General features: G+C 40.8%; 1 protein-coding gene across 4 annotated transcripts in view; it reads right to left on the bottom strand.

Annotated features, from left to right (window-relative positions):
- Window positions 1-24873, bottom strand: part of LOC149168517 (organic cation/carnitine transporter 7-like) — a 391286-nt gene that overhangs the window by 338577 nt on the left and 27836 nt on the right. The window contains exon 2 of one of the 4 annotated variants that reach the window (XM_089428283.1): window positions 2420-2593. The exons of the other annotated variants lie outside the window; for them this stretch is intronic. The gene's annotated coding sequence lies outside the window, so the exon portion shown is untranslated. The remainder of the gene's footprint in view (window positions 1-2419; window positions 2594-24873) is intronic. 4 annotated transcript variants of the gene reach the window in all.

Below are 24873 nucleotides of genomic sequence, written 5' to 3'. Positions count from 1 at the left end.
AAATGTTTTATGTTTTATAATATGCTTAAAAATTTGATGTATGTTTGTAAAAGCTAGAATATAGATGGTTGTTGTACATACTAGTAACTACAATGGAATCATGGATGCCATATCTATCTTGATTTATGCAAAAATATGCATGTTTTCATGTCTTCTACAATTAATTTGGTATTTGGGATGTTTGTTTGGAGTATAAATGCAAAAAAATAAAAAAAATAAAAATATATATATATAGCAGACGCTTCCGCGGACGCTTCGCTTCCTAGAATTTTGGAAAATGACGCTTCCGCGTCCCCGCTTTGTGCAACATTGCTTCAGCATCTATCACTGCAGTTGCTTAAGGAAAAGCAACATCTGGGCAAGGAGGACTGCGATGTCCCCACTTGAAATTTTTGCAAAAAAATACATTTTTGCACAATTTTGACATTTTGACATGTTAGAATTAGGAAAAAGTGGGTTAGGAGGACCCCACTTGACATTTTGATTAAAGAAGGTTCCAAACATAAGAAAAGAAGGCAAGTTAAGAGGTTAGTGGAATGTGGGGGGCACACCAAGATGGAATTCGCACCCCTTAAAAGAACTCGCACTTGTGAGAAGGAAGAAAGAAGGGAGTTGATTTGTGGAGCCCACATGGAAAGAGGAGGGGCAACAAGGATAAATAGAGGGGGAGGGCCTCATGTTGGGATTTTTGACCAAATTCATAATTGAACCCTTGTTTACTTGAACTATTGAGCTAAGGCAACATCGTGTTGTTCAGCACAAGAGGTTTCCGAGCAGGAGCTCGCCTCCTTATTTGGTGGACTTCGAGTGCCACCCTAGGGGAGCCCTTGCTACATTTCAGTGTTGTTTCAGGAGGATCTATGGGTGTATTTGGCCATCATTTGGAGCAGACTGGGCGTAGAAGCACCACACATCCTTGGGAGAAATAGTTGCAGGGCATATTGGTTGCTAGGCTTTTCGGAGGGTGATTTCCTTGGTATTTGCCAGAGTTTTTGGGTGCTTTGGAGGTCTAAAGTGAAGGGAGTTTGGAGAAACTAGGGCTTTTTGGCAGTGTGCAGAGGGTCACTAGCTCAGCCTGCGCATGGTGTAGAGTTGTGGGATTTTGGGAGAGATACTATGAAGATTTGGAGGTATTTCCAAAGGAATATACAGGGAAGATTTTAGAGGGATTTCCGAAGGGAATTTGGGCTTGCAAGCAAAACTCTTCCTTCAACTGTGCATACACCAAGCATAGAAAGGAGTGCGCATTTTGGGCGCTTTCCGGACCAGCGAGAAGTAGGCCAATTCCTTGATGGGCTTTTGTGGGTTTGAGGTGTAGAGGTTGTGGCTAATTTTGCTAACTTCTCTGAGGAGTTTGGAGGGCTAAATCAGCAATTCATTTCCAGTAGTGGCAACAGTTACTTCTGGTTGACCGTAGTCCTTGCAGTAGAGCCATTTTCATCACTTGGGTGCCTTCACCTCCACTTGGGTTTTTGCCTTGCTTGTTGTAGCAAGCCCAGGTTCATCTACCTCCATATATTTGTACTCTATCTTGTTCTATTAATAAAATGGCTCAACTTGGTGGAGTTTTTGGTGTTTTATATTGTTGTTCATGCATGGGTTAAAATTTTGTATTACATGCTACTATTTTCTATTGTTATCACTTTTATTTCCTGTTAGGGATATACAATGACTAATATATGAGTAAATCAGTTAGGATGGCATCAAGCAACACAAAACTAGTACAAAATCCCTAACTCTTCCTCATACATAAGGAATTTGTCATTATGCATTGTATCCCTGCATAAGTCTATATTTCTTACACATTTAGTAAATTGTTTCTAAATCAAGAATAGTGGCTCTGACAAAGACCATAGTATTTTTAATTTGAAGGTATCATCTCATCAATTTTATCCATTGTATTTCTACATGAAAAGGGAACCATCTGCCTATCTTATGTGGCCTTGTGAAAGACGGAATTCTAGAATAATAAGAGGGGAAGTGTATGTACTTCTATATATTTCGGGTAGCAACATGATTTACTTACATTATATGTTAAACATGGAGCACAACCTAACAGAAAGTGTATTTTCGGAGGGATTTCCACCTTCTTGCTTAGTTCTTGTTGCATATTGTGTAGTTTACATTAGAGTTATCAGAACCAAACCAGTCGAAGCCAAAACTGGGAACCAAACCAAAACTGGGAAAAAACCAGACAAAAAAGTGGTCGACCAAAAAAAATATAAAATATTCAAATTTAAAAGAAAAACATATATATTCATGTGCATCCATATGAATCCAACCATTTATACACAATATGCAAATATTCTCATTTATATAGAAAAAGTGCAAATAACCAAAATAGCACATAGTGCGTCAAGTCCCACTAGCACAACCGATTGAGGATGGGCCTCGTTAGTAAGGCGACCCGGGATCAAACCTCACGGGGGGTGGTTGTGCCCTGTGCTAGGGGGAGGAGGCATGATAAAAAATCCAGTCAACTTATGGTTGGTGTGGCCCAAGCCAAGTGCGATCCCCGAGTGACTTCGGCGATTAGTTGCCGCTGGGTCGCGGCTCCTCAAGCCACAGGGCAAGCCTGGAAGATCACAGACAACTTGACAAACAAACAAACAAAAAATAGAACTTAGTGCAATATCTCTAAACCAAAAATACATCAACAAAGAAGCTCTAGACGAGCTCTAGTGTCAAAAAAAAATTATGCTTTAACAAATATCTACATATCAACAAAATCATTTCCTATATTGGGATCCTCATCATCAATATGACCCTCTAAGCATTAAAATAACATAGAAAAAGCTTCACATGTCAAAATGAGAATTTGTTTGAGTGATGGGTAAATTTTTTACTAGGGTCGTGATAGAGGAGTTGAATAGTGAAAGCCACTAACATCAAGGTACATAGAGGGCTTGGTGCTCTTCATTAAATGTTATTTCCATACCCTTGTACACAACAAAATCCAATGGAAATGTTGCAATCCCTTCAATATTGAAATCCTAAAAACTATTTTCTTTGTTGGACCCTGGATTTTGATTAGGATCTAAAATTTTGCTTTCTCATATGAAATCCAACGAGGTAGAACTAGTATCAAACATCCTAAGCAATGTTATCAGAACCGAATCGGTGATCAAACTGGAAAACCCTCTTAACCGAGAATCAGTTGGAACCAGACTAGAACTGATAAAAAAACCACACCAAAAGACCAATTGAATGAAAATTCATAAAATATTCAAATTTTAAAGAAAAACATATATATTCATGTGCATACATATGATTCCAAACCATTTATACATAAATAAGCAAAAAAATTCATTTATATAGCATGTAAGGATGCACATAACCAAAATAGCAATGAGTGCAATCCATCTCCGAACTGAAAATACATCAAAAAATAAGCTCTAGATGGCCTCTAGCATCCAAAAAAAATCACGCTACAACAAATACCTGCATATCATCAAAATCATTGCCTATATTGGGATCTTCGTCATCAATATCACCCTCTAAGCATTAAAATAAGATAGGAAAAACGTAGCATGTCAACTAAAGATTTTGTTTGAGTGATGGGTACATTTTTAGTAGGGTCATGATAGAGGACTTTGACAACCAATGCCACTAACATCAAGGTACATAGAGGACTTGGTTCTCTTGATTAAATACTAGTTATATACCCTCGTACATGACAAAATCCAATGGAAATGTTGCAATCCCCGCAATCTTGAAATCCTAAAAAACCGTTAAGTTTGTTGGATTTTGAGCGAGATCTAAAATTCTACTTTCTCCGTGTGAAATCGGAACCACTCTCAAACATCTTGAGTCGTTTCATGGTAATGTTAGAAAGTTAAGTCTTGAAGAAATTAACATTACCATGAATTGCATAACAATAATGAATTGCATAACAATAGTAGGGCCATAGGCTTGAATATTAGGCTACCCCACTCAAAAATTCTTGTTGTTTTTTAAATTGTGTTTAGAATGTCTTTGGTCACATTATGTGTAACCAGTCAATTTAGTGAAAAAAAAGGTCAATTTGATACCAAACCATTCGATGCCATTACAAAACCAGCCAGTTTGATACCAAACCAGTTGGTTCCAGTTCCAAACCTTAAACCGAACTAGTTTGACCCCCAAACCGATCAGACCAACCAGTTCCACCGATTCCAGTCCAGTTCTGATAGCAACGATCCCGAGTCACTTAATGGTAATGTTAAAAAATTTAGTAAAAGGATACCTTTTACTCTAAAAATTTAACATTACCATTAATTACGTAGCATTACTAGGGCCCTAGGGTTGAATATTAGGCTGCCCCACTCATAAATTATTGTTTGCTTTAAAAAAAATTGCATTTGGAGGGTCCTTGATTGCATTGTATAGAACCATCCAATTTTGTTTGGAACTGACTGGTTTGGTGAAAAAGGGCCAGTTCAGTTTCGAACCAGCCATTTTCAGTTCATTCCACCAATCTGTTCAATTTTCTAAAAGATGTACAGTAGAATACGATTTTCTGCCAGATAGTTACTTCCTAATGATTTCCAACCAATATTTATGCCACTACTAATATTGAATAATTATACTTCAAAAAATCTCAACAGTGAATGCAGCGGAAATAGTAAAAATCATAGAACGACAGCCATGCACAATAGGGGCAACAAATTTTACCTTGGGAACCCAACCTTGGGAGAAATCCCAACAAATTTTGTTAGGAGAAATTATTCTTCAGCTCAACAGTTATTACAAAAGTCTATGTAGCAGCAGTTATTACAAAAGTCTGACTGCTATAATGACTTTTGTAATTACTGCTGCTATAATTACTTTTGTAATAACTGCTGCTGCAAGTCTATATAGCAGCAGTTATTACAAAAGTCTGTGTAGGCTCTTGTGCGCAACAGAGAGCGAGGAAGGCACAGTTCTGTAGGAGAGAAGAGGACACATGTGTGCCCCAATCTTAGCATATTTCTAGTTTTGCTACCTTCAGTGCAACTCAGTTCACTACTATTCCAAATTTTGGCAAGTTCTAGTTTCTAGTTTGATTTTGTTTTAGTTTAGTTTAGTTCAGTTCAGTTTAGAATGCACACATGATCTATTCTTTGGCAGGGCACAAATCCCTAAGTTGCCTTAGGAGCTTGTATGGATAAGATTCCACTTTAGCTAAAGGATGTAGTTGTCGAGGAAGAGGATGCATGCTCCAATTAGTATTTCAATTGAGGCACACATACTTGGTACACTTATCCATGCAGCTAGGGTCCACTCTGTAATTAGACTAGGTTTAGGGTTTCACTGAGTCATCTTGAGTGTTTCAAGCATGTGAGCAAATACATTGTATCTTCCCTTGTCTCTTCTACTATAAAAGGAATAAAGGACATGCCACTGCGTTGGTTTGCGAGTGTTACCTCATTGTATGAGGCCTTATATCATGTTTGAAGACCCTACCTTGGGCAGGTTGCATTGGAGTATGATTGATTTGAGATGCATTTTGTTCCTGTTGTCGCCCAAAGTATACACCAAAGGCGAAATGCTCATAGTAGGGGTTGTCACCTATTCCCTCCTCACTTTGTTTAAGTTCTCTCCTACACAAGCTATGGGAGGTAGTCCCTAAAGTTAAATAGAAAAGGAAACCTTGTTGGAACAACAAGTTCTAGGAGACTAAGGGCAAGGCAATCACCTCTCTAGACAACCTGATTAAGGATTAGCAAGTCAGATTATTATTATTGAACAAAGTGGATGCTAAAAAATCGATTTAATTAGATTAGTATGACACTTAATGAGATTAAAAGTGAGAGACCAGTGCCTTAATAATAGTGCTTAGATATAAATTAAAGTACTTGCAGATAACAATACAATATCAAGTTGCGAGATAGGCAATGCTGCAAGGAAAGTGTTAGTACAAGAAATCAAGAGATTATCAGCAATTAAAGATATGAGCGACAAGAGATAAGCCTGCAGGAGGAATAGAACTAGCACTTCAAGTAAAGATGATATTCAAGAGACAATAAGCTTGAAATTGACAAGTGTAACAATGTAAAACTTGCAAGTATAGAATGAGCTCATAATTCCAATGACAAAAAATCAATTGAAATGCAAGATGAATGCAAGACTAATCTATGTGAGATGCAAAGTCTAGGTAAATTTTACTTATATGCCTAAGCTAAGGGTGAAGACCTTTCCCTCAATTATCAAAGCAAGTCTTAGAACAAGGTTGTTGGGAGAAGCGCTGGGAAACGAGGCTAATCCCTCATTAACGATTCCTACCTAGGACTTTTAGCAACCCAAGTGCCTCCATTCCTACAAGGGACTCGGCCACAAGAGAATTGCAAGGTCACTCGTTTTAACCATTGTTTAAGGGTCAAGATTCTCAAATTGAATGATGGAGAGAGTTGTCCGAATTCTCTATCAACCAAGCATATGCTCCGGGGTAAATTTTAGGAATGCAATCTAGATCTAAGACTTAAATGCAAATGCTTCAATGTGATCCAATCAATGATGATGCTTCAACATAGGAAACTTATAATCAAGATTTATGATAAGCACTTAGAACACAAGATTATTAGCTTACACAATGATCAATGAACCAAATTTTAGGATTACTCAATGAAACAAGAGAAATGCAATTAGATTTGGATGTTAGAGCAATATCCCAAATGCCCTTTACAATAAGTGCTTCCTAAGATGTTCTTAACTTATATTAGATAATGGAATCAAATAAAGTTGTATGACAAAAGCACAAGTTAATGATGGAAAATGAGATTGCTAACAAGGGATTAGAGAGACTACTTTAAATCTACAATTGCAAGTGAAACAAATGCAAGGGCTATTTCAAATGCAATAGATCAAATAGTTGTTGAAGAATCTAGGGAAATTAGTATTAGTAGGATTCTTCTAGACTTGATAACAATTTGTGAAGTGCTTTTACAATTTATCTTAGCTTGATCTTCTTATTATTAGTGTGTGTGTTTCCTTCATCAAACTTCTACCAAAACAAAGAGACAAGAACACAAGATGTTTGGCTTTCTACCAGGGCCAAAACCTCTCCCTCTTGGAGAGGAAAACCCGCATAAAATTCTTCTTATAGAGATTCAAATTCATGAATACCAAGACATTGACCCTTGACATACTATGCCACTCCAAGACCAAGACACCAATCCTTTTTTAAGTCACTGCTGAGATTATCATCATAGATGTACCAAAACTGCTTCTTCATCTAGATCACTGTTGCACCATGAGTACTCCTTCATCTAGATCATTGTTGCACTTACTAAGAACATCACTATTGTGTTTCCATAGAGATCTTTCCTGTATCTACAAGGTCATCATATCGTTCTTCATTATGACCTTATCTTCGGAGGGTTTATGATCATGACTATGTAAAATATGCTGATAGAGTATTGCACCAAGACAATTTGTATGCTGAGATAGTGTATGTCTTTGTGAGAGCTATTCATAAGGGATGCCAAGATTATGATTGTATTCTGAAACAGAGATCCGAGACCTTCTTCCTTTCACCCATGCCAGGACTTATACTTTTGTGGTATACATCTGTAATTGCTTCACTATTTGTCATCCTAACTGTGAGGATCCCATCCTATAAATGTCCAACAGTCATGGTGAATTCGAGTCTCTGTCCTTATCCGAGCTTGTAGATGAGTCTGAATTGATACCTTCCTGTAATGCGGATTACAGTCCTTGTTCTTCACAGAATCATCTCAGAGAAATGCGAGTTTTGTACTTCATTTTTGTGGCGACCCTGACTGGGTATATATAGTGGTTATGCCTCCATTTTTTGAGCCGACTTGAACAAGTGAAGTGTTGTGTCATTTATATGAGCCGACATGTCATCTTTTAGTTGTTTAATTCATTTTTGCAAGTCGACATGATGTTCTTTTTTGAAGAATGGCGCTTGCATTGGAGGGCTTCTTGACACTAGGTTGACCCATGTACATTACATAAATGCTCATAAAGAGCTCTTTAACATAATCTTGACTCTTTGACTTTCCTAGACCTATATCATTCATATAATTTTATAAAAATAATATTTAGTTTTCTTGACAAGTACAAAGATCAAAATTACATTGACAAATACCGAACCTAGTTACACTTTTCTTCAACACTCCCTCTTAACTAGAGAGGCATTTACAATGGTACTTGGTTATTCTCAATCTGAAGAATTTCTCATATGAAGAATCAGATTGGTAATCCCATCTGTATAGCATCATATCAATCAGTGGTGTCATAGTGCAAGGCCTTTACTAACACCTCCATCTCTACACGATACCATGAGCTACAATGCTGGCAACACCAATGATTTATAGACACCTTCAGCATTGTCTCTCAAGGTACAGACCCACCCGGGTGTTCACTGAGTATGACCTTCAAGACTATTCTTATCTTGGGTTCCTACCACTCAAAGAATATCAATCCTCTTGCCTACCATTATCTTGGATGCCCTACACATCCTCAAAGAGTATCAGATGCCAGATAATTACCCAATCCTCCCGTTCTTTCTTCCCAAGTGAAGACAAGAATGTTGTGTCTATCATGTGTCTATATTTCCATTCATGGAATTTAGACTTACAACTATTAGTCCTAGTCTAGTGGAAAAACACAATTGTCACTCCTTTGTAATCAGGGGTGATCTTAATTCAAACTCCCTCTTGATCAAGGAAGTGTCAGAGCTCCCTCTTAGCTAGGGACTCTTCTATATATCAACAACTTTTTCTTTGTGGGTCCTTCAGCTGTTTGATCAACTTCTCTCCTTGATGTCAAGAAATTTAGTTGAGCTTCTTCCTTGTAGGGCAACAACCATTGATCACTTTCCTTCTTATTCCATCATGTCATTCCTTTCTTCATGGAAAGTGGCCTTCTTGGTACACATATGAAGCCTTCTTCATATGGCTACCTCTTTTCTCTCCATGCTTCTTTCAGGAGTTTCCATCCATCGCATGAATGTTGGTTGCATTTTTACTTACAAGTCTTGTTCTAGTAGCCCTGCATGAACTCATCCAGATACTATTCAAGAAATTAAAACATTATATTAAATTAAATCATACCTTACGAGATGGCTCTTCATCATGGCATCTGCTTGTAGGTATCAGCATCCTGCACACATATTGTTACATCTCCAAAAGATATCCATTATCAAGGGTATTCATTCTTTTCAGATTTTCATCAGGGTCTTCATATCTTTCTGGGAGATTTCCTAGTCAAATCTTCCGAGTCTTTTCGATGTTGATTGCCTTCATCATGGTTGCATATCTCACAATCTCTTCCTTCCTCACACATTCCATAGCTTTCAATCAGAGTTTCTTTATTGTAGTCAATCACTTCATACTTCATATGAGAATATATTATGCTGATTTCATCTAGTGTGACTTATCCCTTCCTGCATCTTTTCAGAGGAAGAGATCCTTTTTCTCTTGATCATGCTTCTTAAGATAGAAGCAAAGATCCATATTACCTACAACCATACAACATGACATTATAATATTAAACACAAGCATACATACCTTATTTTACCTTCAGGTCATCGAGGCTTCTTCCAGCAGCGTTCTTGACTAAAAAGATCTTCAATCCCTTGATCTGCTTCATGTCATATCATCATCTCATGGATTCCATACGTTGGAGTTCTTGTTGAAACACTTGCTTCCTCTCAAGATTAGTGAACCTTACGATGAGGATTCCATCAGAGAATTTTGAGGGTCTTGTATATCCCCAACTGGCAGATGTTTCCTTTGTAACTTGATGTATGATGAGCCTTAGATGACTCCTTTCTTGCCTTCAATGTCCATTGAGGTTCCCAAGAGCTATATATCCTACATGTTGTCTGCCATGGATTTTTGTCCTTCATGATCCCTATGGAGATGTTACGTGCTCTTGTTTCTAATGCTTCCATGATGCCATGATGCATCTTATTATCATTGTCATATCTTATAACACAAGATTTAGGAGCTTACTATAGGACCCTTTCGTGAGGGATACTATCTTACTCATAGGATAGATTTGTTACTCCCTCTTTCCTTGGCCCTTTTCTTCAGCTTCCTCCATCTTTCAGTGATATGAACTTCCAAAATCTTTCTATAGCATTGAATCTTAACTATACTTATTTTTGTCTTGCTTGAGGACCAACCTTGCCTTTCTTTTCTACACATGGTTAAGTTCTTTCAACCTTCAATATTTTTGCCATCAACTTGTCTTTCTCTATCTAGCATAGAGACCACAAGTTGTTGAATAGGTAACCTTTTGTTCATGGACATTTGTTACCTTGCCTATCAGTTAGAAGGATGATCATTATCTTCCTTCCTAGATCTTGTATATGGGATCTTATGAAGATATCCTACATCCCTTGATGCCCTTTTTACTTTCATGAAGAATAGATTCCATGTGACCTTCTTCATTGCATCTTTAGAGAATGAGTTTATCACCTACATCACTTTGATGTCTCCAATATTGCTATGTGAGGGGATCTTTCATGAGCATCCCTTTCCATAAATTCAGAGGAGACCTATTGATATGTTTAATGACTTCAGCTACTTAGAGGATTATGTCTATCCTCCTTCCTCATGCAAGGAATCTTGTTGACCCATCCAACCTATAGATGTCCTTGCAATCATGAAGTCATTTAACCAAATATATAAATTGAAAAGATACTTACTTGTCATGTGAAGATGAAATCTTCACCTTGATTGCTTTAATGATGGTTGAAGCAGATGCATTGATGCTTCCTTCAGATGAGATCCTTGATGAAATGGTATGAAGCTTGCCTTCTTGTCTTCAAATTTCTTCGCCTTCTACATCTGATTCTTATGATTAGCAAACTGTTGATGAACTTGAGATGGCATTGTCTTGCTATCACATAAGTGGATTATGGAATCTTGCAGCATTGTGTAGAACCATAGGGTCTTGATGTTGCTTGCCATGATGATCATTTTATAGTAGAGACCCATCACCGAACACCTTCATTCTATATTGAGATCCCTGTGGTATAGACTAAGACTATGAAAGGCATCGAAAACTGTTGTCATGAACTCAAGTTTTAAGTACTTGTGATCAAAACTTCATTCTTTGACTGAGGTTGCTTAATCCTATTGTGGCACCAAGATCTCAATAGTATAGTACCGAGACTGTGAGTAGTATAGACTGTTGAAGGTTGTATAGGAAAAAAGTCTTTGTTGTTGTAGACTGCTTGTTGTAGACTTGATCCTTCAACCCTTAAACCTTGCTTTGATGTCTCTTTTTACTGCCCTTCCTTTGACTTCAGCACCTTAGCTCTGATACCATGTTGAAGAATCTAGGGAAATTAGTATTAGTAGGATTCTTCTAGACTTGATAACAATTTGTGAAGTGATTTTACAATTTATCTTAGCTTGATCTTCTTCTTATTATTACTGTGTGTGTTTGCTTCATCAAACTGCTACCAAAACAAAGAGACAAGAACACAAGATGTTTGGCTTTCTGCTAGGGCCAAAACCTCTCCCTCTTGGAGAGGAAAACCTGCACAAAATTCTTCTTATAGAGATTCCAATTGACGAATACCAAGACCTTGACCCTTGACATACTATGCCACTCGAAGACCAAGACACCAATCCTCTTTGAAGTCACTGCTGAGATTATCATCATAGTTGTACCAAAATTGCTTCTTCATCTAGATCACTATTGCACCATGAGTGCTCCTTCATCTAGATCACTATTGCACTTACTAAGAACATCATTGTTGCATTTCCATAGAGATCTTCACTGTATCTACAAGGTCATCATATCATTCTTCATTATGACCTTATCTTTGGAGGGTTTATGATCATGACTATGTAAAATATGTTGATAGAGTATTGCATTGAGACAATTTGTATGCTGAGATAGTGTACGTCTTTGTGAGAGTTGTTCATAAGGGATGTCGAGATTATGATTGTATTTTGAAACAAAGATCCGAGACCTTCTTCCTTTCACCCATGCCAAGACTTATACTTCTGTGGTATACATCTGTAATTGCTTCACTATTTGTCATCCTAACTGTGAAGATCCCATCCTGTAAACATCCAACAGTCATGGTGAATTTAAGTCTTTGTCCTTATCCGAGCTTGTAGATGAGTCTGAATTGATACCTTCTTGTTCTTCACCAAATCATCTCAGAAAAATGCAAGTTCTGTACTTCATTTTTGCGGTGACCCTAACTGGGTATATATAGTGGTTATGCCTCCATTTTTTGAGCCAACTTGAACAAGTGAAGCGTTGTGTCATTTATATGAGCCAACATGTCATCTTTTAGTTGTTTAATTCATCTTTGCAGGTCGACATGATGTTTTCTTCATCGTTTTTCTTGTAGTCTTCTTTGTTGAAGAATGGTGCTTGTCGTGGAGGGCTTCTTGAAACTAGGTTGACCCATGTACATTACATAAATGCTCATAAAGAGCTCTTTAACATAATCTTGACTCTTTGACTTTACTAGACCTATGGAATGAGCAAGAAACTCATTCATATAATTTTATAAAAATAATATTTCCTTTTCTTGACAAGTACAAAGATCAAAATTACATTGACAAATACCGAACCTAGTTACACTTGTCTTCAACAATAGCCAATTAATGAATGCAACATAAGAGATTAGATCTAAGCTATGAATGCAAGAGAGACAAGTTATTAAGCTGGATCTAAAGACAAAGAGAAGTAAAAATAGAAACCCTCCCTTTTAAATAAGGAGGCGGGATAGCATGGGATTGAGATCCCAAGCTCCCTCAAAGAACAAGATCTTTATTACTATATTACAAAGGTAGAAGTCCTTTAGACAAAGAGAAAGGACTCTTCAACTCAAGGAGATTTACAATGATGAAAACTCCACAAAAACAATCTCCTCAAGATACAAGGCCAATATAGATCAGATCCGCTTATGATTTGATTGCAAATTATCTAAACCAATTGATCTAACCCTCTATGAACCATAATACACAAGATTCCTAGTTTGGATAAAAGGACCCTCAACTGGAGGCTCTGCGGTGAGGACAGATGGCGATGCGCCCGATTAGGTGGCCGAGTATAGGGTTAGGGTAATTTCCTTGGTTTTACTGCAGCACGACCATTTTCACCGCAGGCTCCCTGGACCACTAACTAAGTTTGTTCACCTCTCGCAGCTGTCTCCCTCCGCCGGCGGTTACGTCGTTTCTCCTGTTTCAGCATGGACGAGGTCATGGACATCGAGGAGCTCGACTATTCACCGAACCCATTTCCCGAACAGCCCATTTTCGGAAACCCTAACCCTAATCTATCGATTTCTGGTCCCCCTCCGTCACCCGCAACAGCTCTGTCCTGCTCCGTTCTGGTGGTCTCTCTCCCCACCTTCAATACTTCATCACTCCATTTTGGCTCTCTTTCCATTGATTCACCTTCTTTGAATTGTCCGCCATTATTACCGGGAACCCTGCACTTACTCACAGCGGTCTCTCCGCACTCGCCTTCTTTCGAGCCAAACCCTCCAGTTGTTCACCTCCACCCGACTAGCTCGACGCCGAGTTCGTCTCAGCCTGTGGGAATCCATTCAATCCCGGACAATAATCCGCCCTCCTACGCAAATTCACCGTCTGGGTGTTTTGAAACGCCCGCAATTAGGGTTAAGACAGCGGCACAATTGCAACAGGAATGGCTCGCCTCCTCGGACCCGCTACAAGATCATCCATCAGCACCTCAGACTGGAAAGCGAAAAACTAAGTGCGTTAAGGTTTCGTCAAAGGATCTCACCATTTGCTTTGGAGAGGGTATTGAAATGGGGGAAGCCGCAAATATGGCCGGTACTGTCCTGGTTGGACATGTCCATGGGAGGGCATATACAGCGGAAAGATTGACTCTCTTGGTGCGTGAAATTTGGGGCAATACCCTCAAAGAACTATCGGAGGTACAGGTTCTTCCTCAGGGCTGATTTGCACTGCACTTCGCGAAGGAGGAATACATCGATTTGGTCCTAGCCAGGCACTGGCACATCCAGATGGCCCGAGTTCTTCTCAAGCATTGGAGCCAGCCTTTCTTGCGAGTTTGGAACGAGCAGAGCCAGCATCTGAGCAGTCCAATTTATAGTTACCTAGGCCTGAGCAGAGAGCCATCACTAGGCTCACGTGGAGATGAAGGAAGAAATTATAGAATTGGAGCTGGCCGGAAGAAGGAGATCACTTGGAGGGCCATTTGAGGAGGATTGTTGGAGTTGGGAGAGCAGAGATTGACAGGATCAGTCATAGCAACAAAATTCGAAATTAGAGGAGGGCCAAGCTGTGAAGGGTCAATTTTTGAAGGTTGGAACCAAGGGAAACCCTTTCTGCGTTTTTATGGGTTTTGGGCGAGGATCACACTCCTAAATTTATAGAATTTTCCGAGCAAACCTAAGGGGTCAAATAGGGGTCCCAACTCAGCCAACAACTAAAGGAGCTAAGAGGAATTTGGGCCAAAATTCTGACGTCAACATTTGGCCAATTCCTTCGTGGGTTTTTCTAGGTTTAGGCCAAGAAGCAAGGAGCTAAAATCTCATAATTTCTGAACACGGGAAGCAGTGATTCCAACCCTTCAAATTCAGCAGACATAGTAGTTTTCTAGGGCAACGCAGATCAGTTTGGTGCAGTAGTTGTAGCAGCTTTCAGTTCAACATTTTCTCACCTGGGTTTTTCATGCTTGTCCATTGAGACAAGCCCACGTGCACCATTCTATTTTACTATTGTATTTACTCATGAAGAAGTAATAAAATGGCTCAGCAGTTCTCTATTTCTAGTGTTTCCATGGGTGCTTAATGTATATTTCGTTTTTCTGATTATTGGATTGTTTGCATGCTTTGTATATCACTTACATTCATGTTTAGGAACATTACAGTGATATTAGAGCATCAAACTTGGCTCATCTTGTGGGTTCAGGTTTTCAGTTTTAAGTATTCGAGGGTTTATTTTGGAAGTGCCAAAGGGCCAGCCTTTCTTGCGAGTTTGGAACGAGCAAAGCCAGCATCTGAGCAGTCCGATTTATAGTTACCTAGGCCTGAGCAGAGAGCCATCACTAGGCTCACGTGGAGATGAAGGAAGAAATTGTAGAGTTGGAGCTGGCCGGAAGAAGGAGATCACTTGGAGGGCCATTTGAGGAGGATTGTTGGAGTTGGGAGAGCAGAGATTGACAGGATCAGTCATAGCAACAAAATTCGAAATTAGAGGAGGGCCAAGCTGTGAAGGGTCAGTTTTTGAAGGTTGGAACCAAGGGAAACCCTTTCTGCGTTTTTATGGGTTTTGGGCAAGGATCACACTCCTAAATTTATAGAATTTTTCGAGCAAACCTAAGGGGTCAAATAGGGGTCCCAACTCAGCCAACAACTAGAGGAGTTAAGAGGAATTTGGGCCAAAATTCTGAGGTCAACATTTGGCCAATTCCTTCGTGGGTTTTTCTAGGTTTAGGCCAAGGAGCAAGGAGCTGAAATTTCATAATTTCTGAGCACGGGAAGCAGTGATTCCAACCCTTCAAAGTCAGCAGACAGAGTAGTTTTCTAGGGCAACGCAGATCAGTTTGGTGCAGTAGTTGTAGCAGCTTTCAGTTCAACATTTTCTCACCCGGGTTTTTCATGCTTGTCCATTGAGACAAGCCCAGGTGCACCATTCTATTTTACTATTGTATTTACTCATGAAGAAGTAATAAAATGGCTCAGCAGTTCTCTATTTCTAGTGTTTCCATGGGTGCTTAATGTATATTTCGTTTTTCTGATTATTGGATTGTTTGCATGCATTGTATATCACTTACATTCATGTTTAGGAACATTACAGTGATATCAGAGCATCAAACTTGGCTCATCGTGTGGGTTCAGGTTTTCAGTTTTAAGTATTCGAGGGTTTATTTTGGAAGTGCCAAAGTCATCCTTAGTTGCAAAATTTTTATTTTTGTGCCAAGATAGTTGTTGCTAGTGATTTTTCAGTGAATTTGATGGATTGAAGAGGTGGAGCATTGTGATATTAATTTATCTTATTTGGCGCAGTGTGTCGAGTTGGGCAGAGTAGGAAACTTGCACTAAATTGGGGCTTTCTGTATCTTTTGGAATCTACCTAAAAAAATTATGGGTTTTTCTGGGTTTTATGAGAGAAGTTCGTGGTTAGAATTTCAAAATTTTTTGGGTAGTATGCGAGTTGTAAATTAGTGTTCCTTCATCATTTTGTTTTATCAATGAATCTTGATCTTGGATCTTGGATCTTGGATTTGAGTATTGTTTTTGAGGAGAGGTTTGAGAACGTGGTTCTCTACTTCAGCAGGACCCAGAGGACAGAAATCCTCGGGTGATTCAGTGAGAGTGGGCGAGCACCCATCTCTTCCCTTGGTGGATCCATTCAGGATTCGCAGGTTGCTATGTATTGTCTTTCAGTGGTTTTTGGAGGCCAATTGCGACATTATTATAGATCTATTTGAGGCCATTTTATCTCAGCTATATGGGTTATATGTGCATATAAACCCCAGTTCTTTAATATAATAAAGTTAAGTATTTTCATGATCATTGTGTTATGGAATTACATGCTCTATTTGTTTAATTTTTACATGGCAATCTTCTGTTTGTGAATGAAATTTTTATCTTAAGGGATTGTTCCAAATTTTCTGCATTTGGTACATTACTGTGGTATCAAAGCGATAATCTTGGCTCAGCCTATGGGAAAGGTTAGAGACAAACAACATGGTGATCACCTAGAATGAGGTGGTGTGGATACAACAAATGATGATTGATGTGGGGAAGAAGTTGATTCATTCCTCATTTGGGAATCCGGACATGATTGCAACTTATGTGGAGTTATTGGGGTAAAACTGGAGGGCATACCAATCATTGGGTCATGGCATTCAGGCGTCCCTCGCTTTTTGGGAATTCTGTGAACTAAAGGGTATGCACAAACCCATGGAGATCCAGTGGGATTTTGCAGGGATGATGACAAGTATTAAAAAAAAAGATGGAAGAGTAGTTGAAGGGGCCATGGTTGGCAAAGAGACAGTTGAGCATACACCCATTGATGAGGCATCATCCATTGATGAGGTATTCGGGATTGTGACCGAGTTCTCAAGTGATAACAATGCACCACAGGTTCGCGAGGTGTCGGTAGACAACTCCACTGTTGTTGAGGAGCCAATAGGTACAAAGGCCTCCAGATCTATGACGAAGTTGCCAGACGACAGTCGCCTACAACTGACTGGTGAGCATATCATGCATATTGGGTTGTCTATGGAGGAGCAGTCGAAGGCTCATGTCGAGCCCATGATGGAGGAGGATATGCAGCGATCCCTTGGGCTAGCCATTGATGAGGGGCAGCATAGAAGTCACGCGTTGGGCTTTCAGCACAGTTCACTTCAGAGGCCCACTGGTAGGGTCTATAGCATTATCAACCCACCCTTATGCATTGGATTGAGGGAGGCCGAGTTGTCTAGACGTACCCGAGCGGGTGGACAGGTTAGCAGAATTGAGCTGAGCATGATACCACATTATTTTGGAGGGCTTGTTCCTTCCACAGAGGATTACACATTCGATCTCTCCTTTGGGATTGGATGGCGAGAGGTACTGAGTTGCTACTCGATGGAGAGATTTTATGGCGACATTTGGTGGCAGTGTAGGCTCCTGAGAGATTATTATGGGCAACGAAGGTTTGAAAGTCTCTAATCTGAGATATCGAGGAACCGTACTATGGCTATGAGCCATTTTTGTAGCATTTTTATGGCAACGGCCCCTACTTAAGTTTATACCTGGGCAATGAAGTGAAGTATGTGACAGCAAAGGTTCAGAGGCATCGAATCATCCCCCTGTGCCATTATTTGAGGATAATTGTGGCAGCACAAGAGCCTAAGGCATAATTAAGGCAACCATCAATCTAAGAAGCCTTCTTGGAGACAATGATGTCCCACTAAAGCTCTGTAATCAACCACGAATTACCCCTACACTGTTACTTGTAACAGTGGATCCCTTTTTGAAGATTAAATTGTGTAGTGGACCCTTGCTAAAGGATCAATTGTGCTAGAACATACTTTCTGAGGAACAATTGTGATAACGAATCCTTGTTGGAAGGTTAATTAAGGAAGAAAATCCATCTTAGGGTCAATTAGGGTAGCAAAATTCCTTTTAAAGATCGATCTGGGGAAATGAGGCCTATTAGGGCACCGCTAGCTAAGCAGCAAGGTGTAATCTAAGTATTGAAAGGCATTGTTGGGGTGTTTCCTGAGGCAGCAAGGAAACTGATGATCCTATAAGTTGAGTCAACCAAATGCACAGTTTGGGATAGGATTAACCAGTACCATAACCTATCTGTAAATGTTTGGTACATTCAATAAAAGGTTGCAACTGTTTATAAACTTATGAATATTATATAGCTGGTATAAAGGATTTTAAATTGGTAGCCTATTATGTACTATTGGTATTGTTGGTGAAATCTACTACTTGATTACGCTATTTGTGCATTTAAAATTATCTCTATTTCCAGAAAGTTGAAGGAATACTATGATACTACCTAGAAAACATAATTTGTCACGTGCTCTTTCCAAACCTAAGGTCAATTTTACCCTAATAGTTATTACAATGGTATTAGAGCAGTGCATCCTGCCAACCTATGAGCATATGAACCCTGGATGTTTCCAGAAAACAGGGAGAACATTATAGTCATGAAGAAGAGGGGTGCCCACAACTCAATCATGGAAGACAAGGAAGATCAAGAGAACCCTTTTGGTATCTTTAATGTGTTGAAATTTGGTACCGGAGGACAGGTGGTTCCCTTAGGCTTTGATCTTTGGCCTAGGGAAAAGTGTCCAAAAGAATTTAATTTTTCTCCTAAAGTGACTTTATAATTTTATAAAGTTAAATCTAATTTAAAAGTGACTTTAAGTGATAAAGTTACTAAGTCTAATTTTAAAGTAAATGAAAAATTAGAAAGGAAAAGTGACTTTGGAAATAAATGACTAAGTGGGTCTTTATTAAAGTGGGTGAATTAAAAAATAGAAAGTGAGATTTAAATGAGCATTTAATCTCAACCATTGATCTAAATCTATTTCAGCCATTGGATTTAGAGATCACCCAAAAGTCACTTGGATCACCCAAAAGTCACTTGGAGTTATATTAAAGGAGGAAAAGGAGGAAAAGGTCATTTATTCTTTCATGAGCAGATTGGGAGAAGGAGAGCAAGAGAACAAGAGAGATTTCTGAGCAGGGAGGAGAAGGAGACAGCAGCTTGGCACACATTCCAAGGCAGCAGTTGAGCAGATTTGTACAGCTGATTCAGCACATAGTGAAAGGCAGATTTTTGCACAAAAATCGAGGAGCAGTTTGCTGATTTTTCTGCACACAAAACGGAGGTCGTACAGCATTTATTGCTGTCCTGTTTGCTGTAATTTCCAGATTGCTGTGAGGCATGGGAAAGGAGATAAGTTGTAAATTTGCTTGCTGATTTTTTGCTGAATAATTCTCACTGTAAAAAGGCAATTTTCAGAAATAAAGAAGAGCTCTCAAACTGGTTTTCCCCAAGAGTTGTAGGGGGGTTTTCCAGGGTCAAATTGACCAAAAATATCAGTGTTTTAATGTGTTTTAATGGCTGTTTTTGATTGCTGATTTTTAATTCTGCAATTTCCAGCATTCTGAAAAATTTCCAGAATTTGTGTTTTCAGCAATATTTATTTTTTCAGTCTGTTAAATGTATGGTTATGGGAATGGGCATTTAACTACATGGGAAAAATAAGGAGAAACTGAAAACCGGGGTGGGAAAACAGAAATTTCTACATGGTATCAGAGCTTGAGTGCTGAAGGGCAGTTTGGGACAGCAAAAGGAAAAATTACAGTTGCTGATTTTTCACTCAGAAAATTCCAGCAAGCTGATTTTTTCATAAACAGCAGTTTTATCTTTACTACAGCAGTGCTATTTTTTCAGTTTTAGGACAGCAGGATGTCATTGGGATTGAGGGTGGAGGATAGGCTGGATGGGCATATAAATTACAGCGTTTGGAAGGAGAGAATGCAGAGTATCTTTGAGGAGGCAGAAGTCTGGGATATCATGGTGCATACCACACAGAACCCTGTTGTTGTGCCCACTGATGTTACTCAGTTGGCTGAGTATAAAAAGAAGAACAATAAGGGTAAGAGGCTGATTTTAGACGGAATCAAAGACCATTGCATTCCTCATGTGAGAGGAAAGAGCAATGCCCATGAGATGTGGACAGCATTGTCCAATCTCTACCAGAGTACCAATGAGAACCGGAAGATGGTCCTGAAGGAGAAGCTGAAGAACATTAAGATGGGGAATGATAGTGCAGCTGGATATCTCACAAAGATTACCAATGTGAGAGATGAGTTGACAGCGATTGGAGAGGCCATTCCATCCACTGAGTTGGTGCGTATTGCAGTGAATGGCCTCCCCCGTTCATGGTTGAACTTTGTTGATGGGGTTTGTGCACGTGAGACCCTTCCCACATGGGAGAGGTTTTGGGATGATTGCATTCAGACAGAGATCAGGAAAGGACAGCTTGGGGCAGCCAAGCCAGTTGAGCAGGATGAGGATGTAGCACTGGTGGCAGGAGGCAAGAAAGGCAAAGGGAAGAAGCAGGCTTCCACAAGCAGTGGTGGGGGCAAAGGCAAAGGTAAAGGTAAACAGGGGAACACACAGAAGGACTATTCCAAGGTGAAGTGTTGGAATTGTCAAAAGATGGGACACTATGCAGTTGTGTGTCCGGAGAAGAAGAAGAAGAAGGGGAAGAACCAGGACGTGGCAGCTTCAGCAGAGATTGAGGACTTTGCTGGTCGTTTTGACCGAGAGTTTGCGTTCACTACGTGTGAGTCCTCTAGTGCAGGATCACCTGCCACACAGGTTCAGAGGGAGCATGCTTTTCCCTCGATTAGCGGAGCATCTACAGGTATCTGGTATGTGGACAGTGGGGCTTCACGTCACATGACAGGAGTCCGTGAGTACTTCTCAGAGCTTTCAGAGAGTGGCACTGATATCGAGGTAGTACTCGGTGATGACAGAGTTGTTAGAGCAGTCGAGGTGGGGACAGTGACATTTTAGAGGGAGTCCAAACCTCCCTTGAAGGTGTCAGAGATTCTTTATGTGCCAGGGATGAGGAAGAACCTCATATCCGTCTCAGCTTTGGAGGACAGAGGATATGAGGTACTGTTCAGGGGAGGACAGGTGTTGATGTATCCCAGGGGCGCTCCAGCTGATTCAGCTAGAGTGATAGGTGTACGCCATGCAAAGGTGTACAAGTTTGCATTTCAGCCCCTTTTGGCATTGAGCAGTAGTACCGACAGCAGAGCTAGCAGTTCTGAGCTGTGTGAGATTTGGCACCGCAGGATGGGACATATGTATCATGGAGCCTTGAGGACATTGCGAGAGATCACTACAGGTGTGCCAGATTTCAGTACTGATCACTTTGATACTTGTAGAGGTTGTGCGATGGGCAAGTTTGTCAAATCCCCTTTTCCCAGCAGTGACAGCAGAGCGACTGGGATACTTGATTTGATTCATTCCGATGTGAGCGGTCGGATGTCTCATGTTTCCTTGAGTGGATATGAGTACTATGTCTTATTCATTGATGATCACTCCAGGAGGACCTGGATTTATTTTTTAAAGACCAAGAGTGAGGTCTTCAAGCGGTTTCAGGAGTTCAGAGCTCTTGTGGAGACTCAGACAGGTCGAAAGATCAAGTCCTTGAGGTCGGACAATGGAGGAGAGTACACCCTTGGAGAGTTTGTTGACTATTGTGCGGAGGCAGGCATTAGGAGGGAGTTCACTGTTCCTTACAACCCCCAGCAGAACGGGGTTGCAGAGAGGAAGAACAGATCCATCATAGGGGCTGCCAAAGCCATGTTACATGATCAGGGGTTGCCATTGTTCTTGTGGGCAGAGGCCTGCAACACAGTTGTTTACTTGCAGAACAGGAGTCCGCATCGTGCCTTGGGGCACATGACTCCGGAGGAGGCTTTCTCTGGGAAGAAGCCTGATATTGGTCATCTTCATATCTTTGGATGCATAACATACTCCTATATACCCAAGGAGAAGAGGACCAAACTAGAGCCCACCGCAGAGAAGGGTATCTTTGTGGGCTACAGTGAGACCTCAAAGGCCTTTCGGATTTACATCCTTGCACAGAGGAGAGTTGTTGTCAGACGGGATGTGAAGTTCGAGGAGGACAGGGCCTTTAGGAGGTCACGGGAGTTAGAGTATCTGGATCAGCCAGACCCTCAGCAGCAGTTGAGTCAGTCACAGGGATCCAGTGGGCAGGGATCAGGAGGATCCGGAGGTACATCCATGAGGATGTCAGGTCCATCAGTGAGCAGTGGCTCGCCGAGCCAGAGGGGTGGTGCTCCGGGCAGCATGCAGAGCAGTTCACTAGGGAGTCCACTGATGGACAGTTCACACGGTACCTCAGCTTCTACAGGTTCAGGTGCAGGCAAGAGGACAGCAGACAGACAGTCAGGAGTTCAGGCTACTGATGGTGATGAGGAGGAGTTTCATTCTCCTATGGGAGAAGCATGCTCAGGGAAGAGGAAGCCCAAGTGGCTTCAGGACACCTTGAGAGATGCCACATCTGTTGCTGAGCCGAAGAGGCCGGTCAGAGAGAGTAGACCACCTGAGAGGTTTTGTAGCTATATGGCGATGGTTACCAACATCCTTGACTCTGAGCCTTCTAGCTATGAGGAGGCAGCTAGCCAGCAGGTCTGGAGAGAGGCCATGCAGGAGGAGTATTCTTCTATCATGAAGAATGATGTTTGGGAGGTGGTGCCGAGGCCTGAGGGCAAATCCGTGGTTACTTCCAGATGGCTTTACAAGGTAAAGCATGTTGCAGATGGCAGCATTGAGAAATTCAAAGCGAGGTTTGTGGCTAGAGGGTTCTCCCAGGTAGAGGGAGTTGATTATGAGGAGACCTTCGCTCCCGTGGCTCGATATACTTCGATCCGCTCCATTATATCTATAGCAGCAGAGATGGGTTGGAAGATCCACCAGATGGATGTGAAGACCGCATTTCTCAATGGCTTCATACAGGAGGAGGTGTACATTGAGCAGCCACAGGGCTTTGAGGTGCATGGGAAAGAGTCCCATGTGTGCAGATTGAAGAAGGCCCTTTATGGCCTGAAGCAAGCTCCCAGAGCTTGGTACTCCAGGATAGATGGATACTTGCAGGGGATGGGTTTCACAAAGAGTGAGGCAGATCCGAACCTTTACTTTATTGTGATTGGTGAGGAGCCTCTCATTCTGGTGCTGTATGTGGATGACTTGATCATTACAGGTGCAGAGAGACTCATAGAGCACTGCAAGAGAGATCTTGCGGCGGAGTTTGAGATGAAGGACATCGGCTTGATGCATTACTTTTTGGGTTTGGAGGTGTGGCAGGAGGAGGGGCATTTCTTCCTGGGGCAGGGGAAGTATATTGTGGACATCCTTAGCAGATTCCACATGGAGGATTGTAGACCCATGTCGACACCGATGATCACCAACTGGAAGAAGCTTCATGCTTCGGATTCCGAGTTGGTGGATCCCACATTGTACAGGCAGCTGATTGGTTCCTTGATGTATTTGGTCAACACTAGACCAGATATCTGTTTTGCAGTCAACACGATGAGTCAGTTTATGTGTGAGCCTAGGAAGGTTCACTGGGTGGCTGCAAAACACATTTTGCGGTACTTGCAGGGGACAGTGGATTATGGTCTGGACTACAGGCAGGGAGATGGAGTGAGATTGGCAGGATACACTGATTCTGATTGGGCAGGTTGTGCTTCTGATAGGAAGAGCACTTCAGGGTGCTGTTTTGGGTTGAGTTCAGCAGTAGTGTCATGGTTCAGCCGGAAGCAGCAGTCAGTAGCACTGAGTTCAGCGGAAGCAGAGTATATGGCAGCCAGTCTAGCTAGTTGTGAGGCTATCTGGCTTCGCAAGATGTTGTTTGGCTTATTTGGTCAGCCGTTGAGACCTTCAGTGATTTACTGTGATAATCAGAGTTGCGTTAAACTCACGGAGAATCCAGTATTTCATGACAGGTCAAAGCATATCGGGATCAGATATCATTTCATCAGAGACTATGTTCAGAAGGGAGCTGTGAAGCTTGAGTATATTTCCACTGATGAGCAGGTTGCAGATATTCTTACCAAAGCCTTACCACGGGGCAAGCATGTCTACTTCAGAGACAAGATGGGTGTGGTGAGGAACACCTTCCTCGGTAAGAGGGAGTGTTGAAATTTGGTACCGGAGGACAGGTGGTTCCCTTAGGCTTTGATCTTTGGCCTAGGGAACCCGGAAAATTGTCCAAAAGAATTTAATTTTTCTCCTAAAGTGACTTTATAACTTTATAAAGTTAAATCTAATTTAAAAGTGACTTTAAGTGATAAAGTTACTAAGTCTAATTTTAAAGTAAATGAAAAATTAGAAAGGAAAAGTGACTTTGGAAATAAATGACTAAGTGGGTCTTTATTAAAGTGGGGTGAATTAAAAAATAGAAAGTGAGATTTAAATGAGCATTTAATCTCAACCATTGATCTAAATCTATTTCAGCCATTGGATTTAGAGATCACCCAAAAGTCACTTGGATCACCCAAAAATCACTTGGAGTTGTTATATTAAAGGAGGAAAAGGTCATTCATTCTTTCATGCGCAGATTGGGAGAAGGAGAGCAAGAGAGTAAGAGAGATTTCTGAGCAGGGAGGAGAAGGAGACAGCAGCTTGGCACACATTCCAAGGCAGCAGTTGAGCAGATTTGTACAGCTGATTCAGCACAGAGTGAAAGGCAGATTTTTGCACAAAAATCGAGGAGCAGTTTGCTGATTTTTCTGCACACAAAACGGAGGCCGTACAGCATTTATTGTCGTCCTGTTTGCTGTAATTTCCAGATTGTTGTGAGGCATGGGAAAGGAGATAAGTTGTAAATTTGCTTGCTGATTTTTTGCTGAATAAT

The sequence above is a fragment of the Pinus tabuliformis genome, chromosome 4_2, assembly GCF_031772625.1.
Source record: "Pinus tabuliformis cultivar Carrire ecotype Pingquan chromosome 4_2, CPIR1, whole genome shotgun sequence".
NCBI classification, from domain to species: Eukaryota; Viridiplantae; Streptophyta; class Pinopsida; order Pinales; family Pinaceae; genus Pinus; species Pinus tabuliformis.
This window is presented reverse-complemented; position numbering and strand designations above follow the sequence as displayed.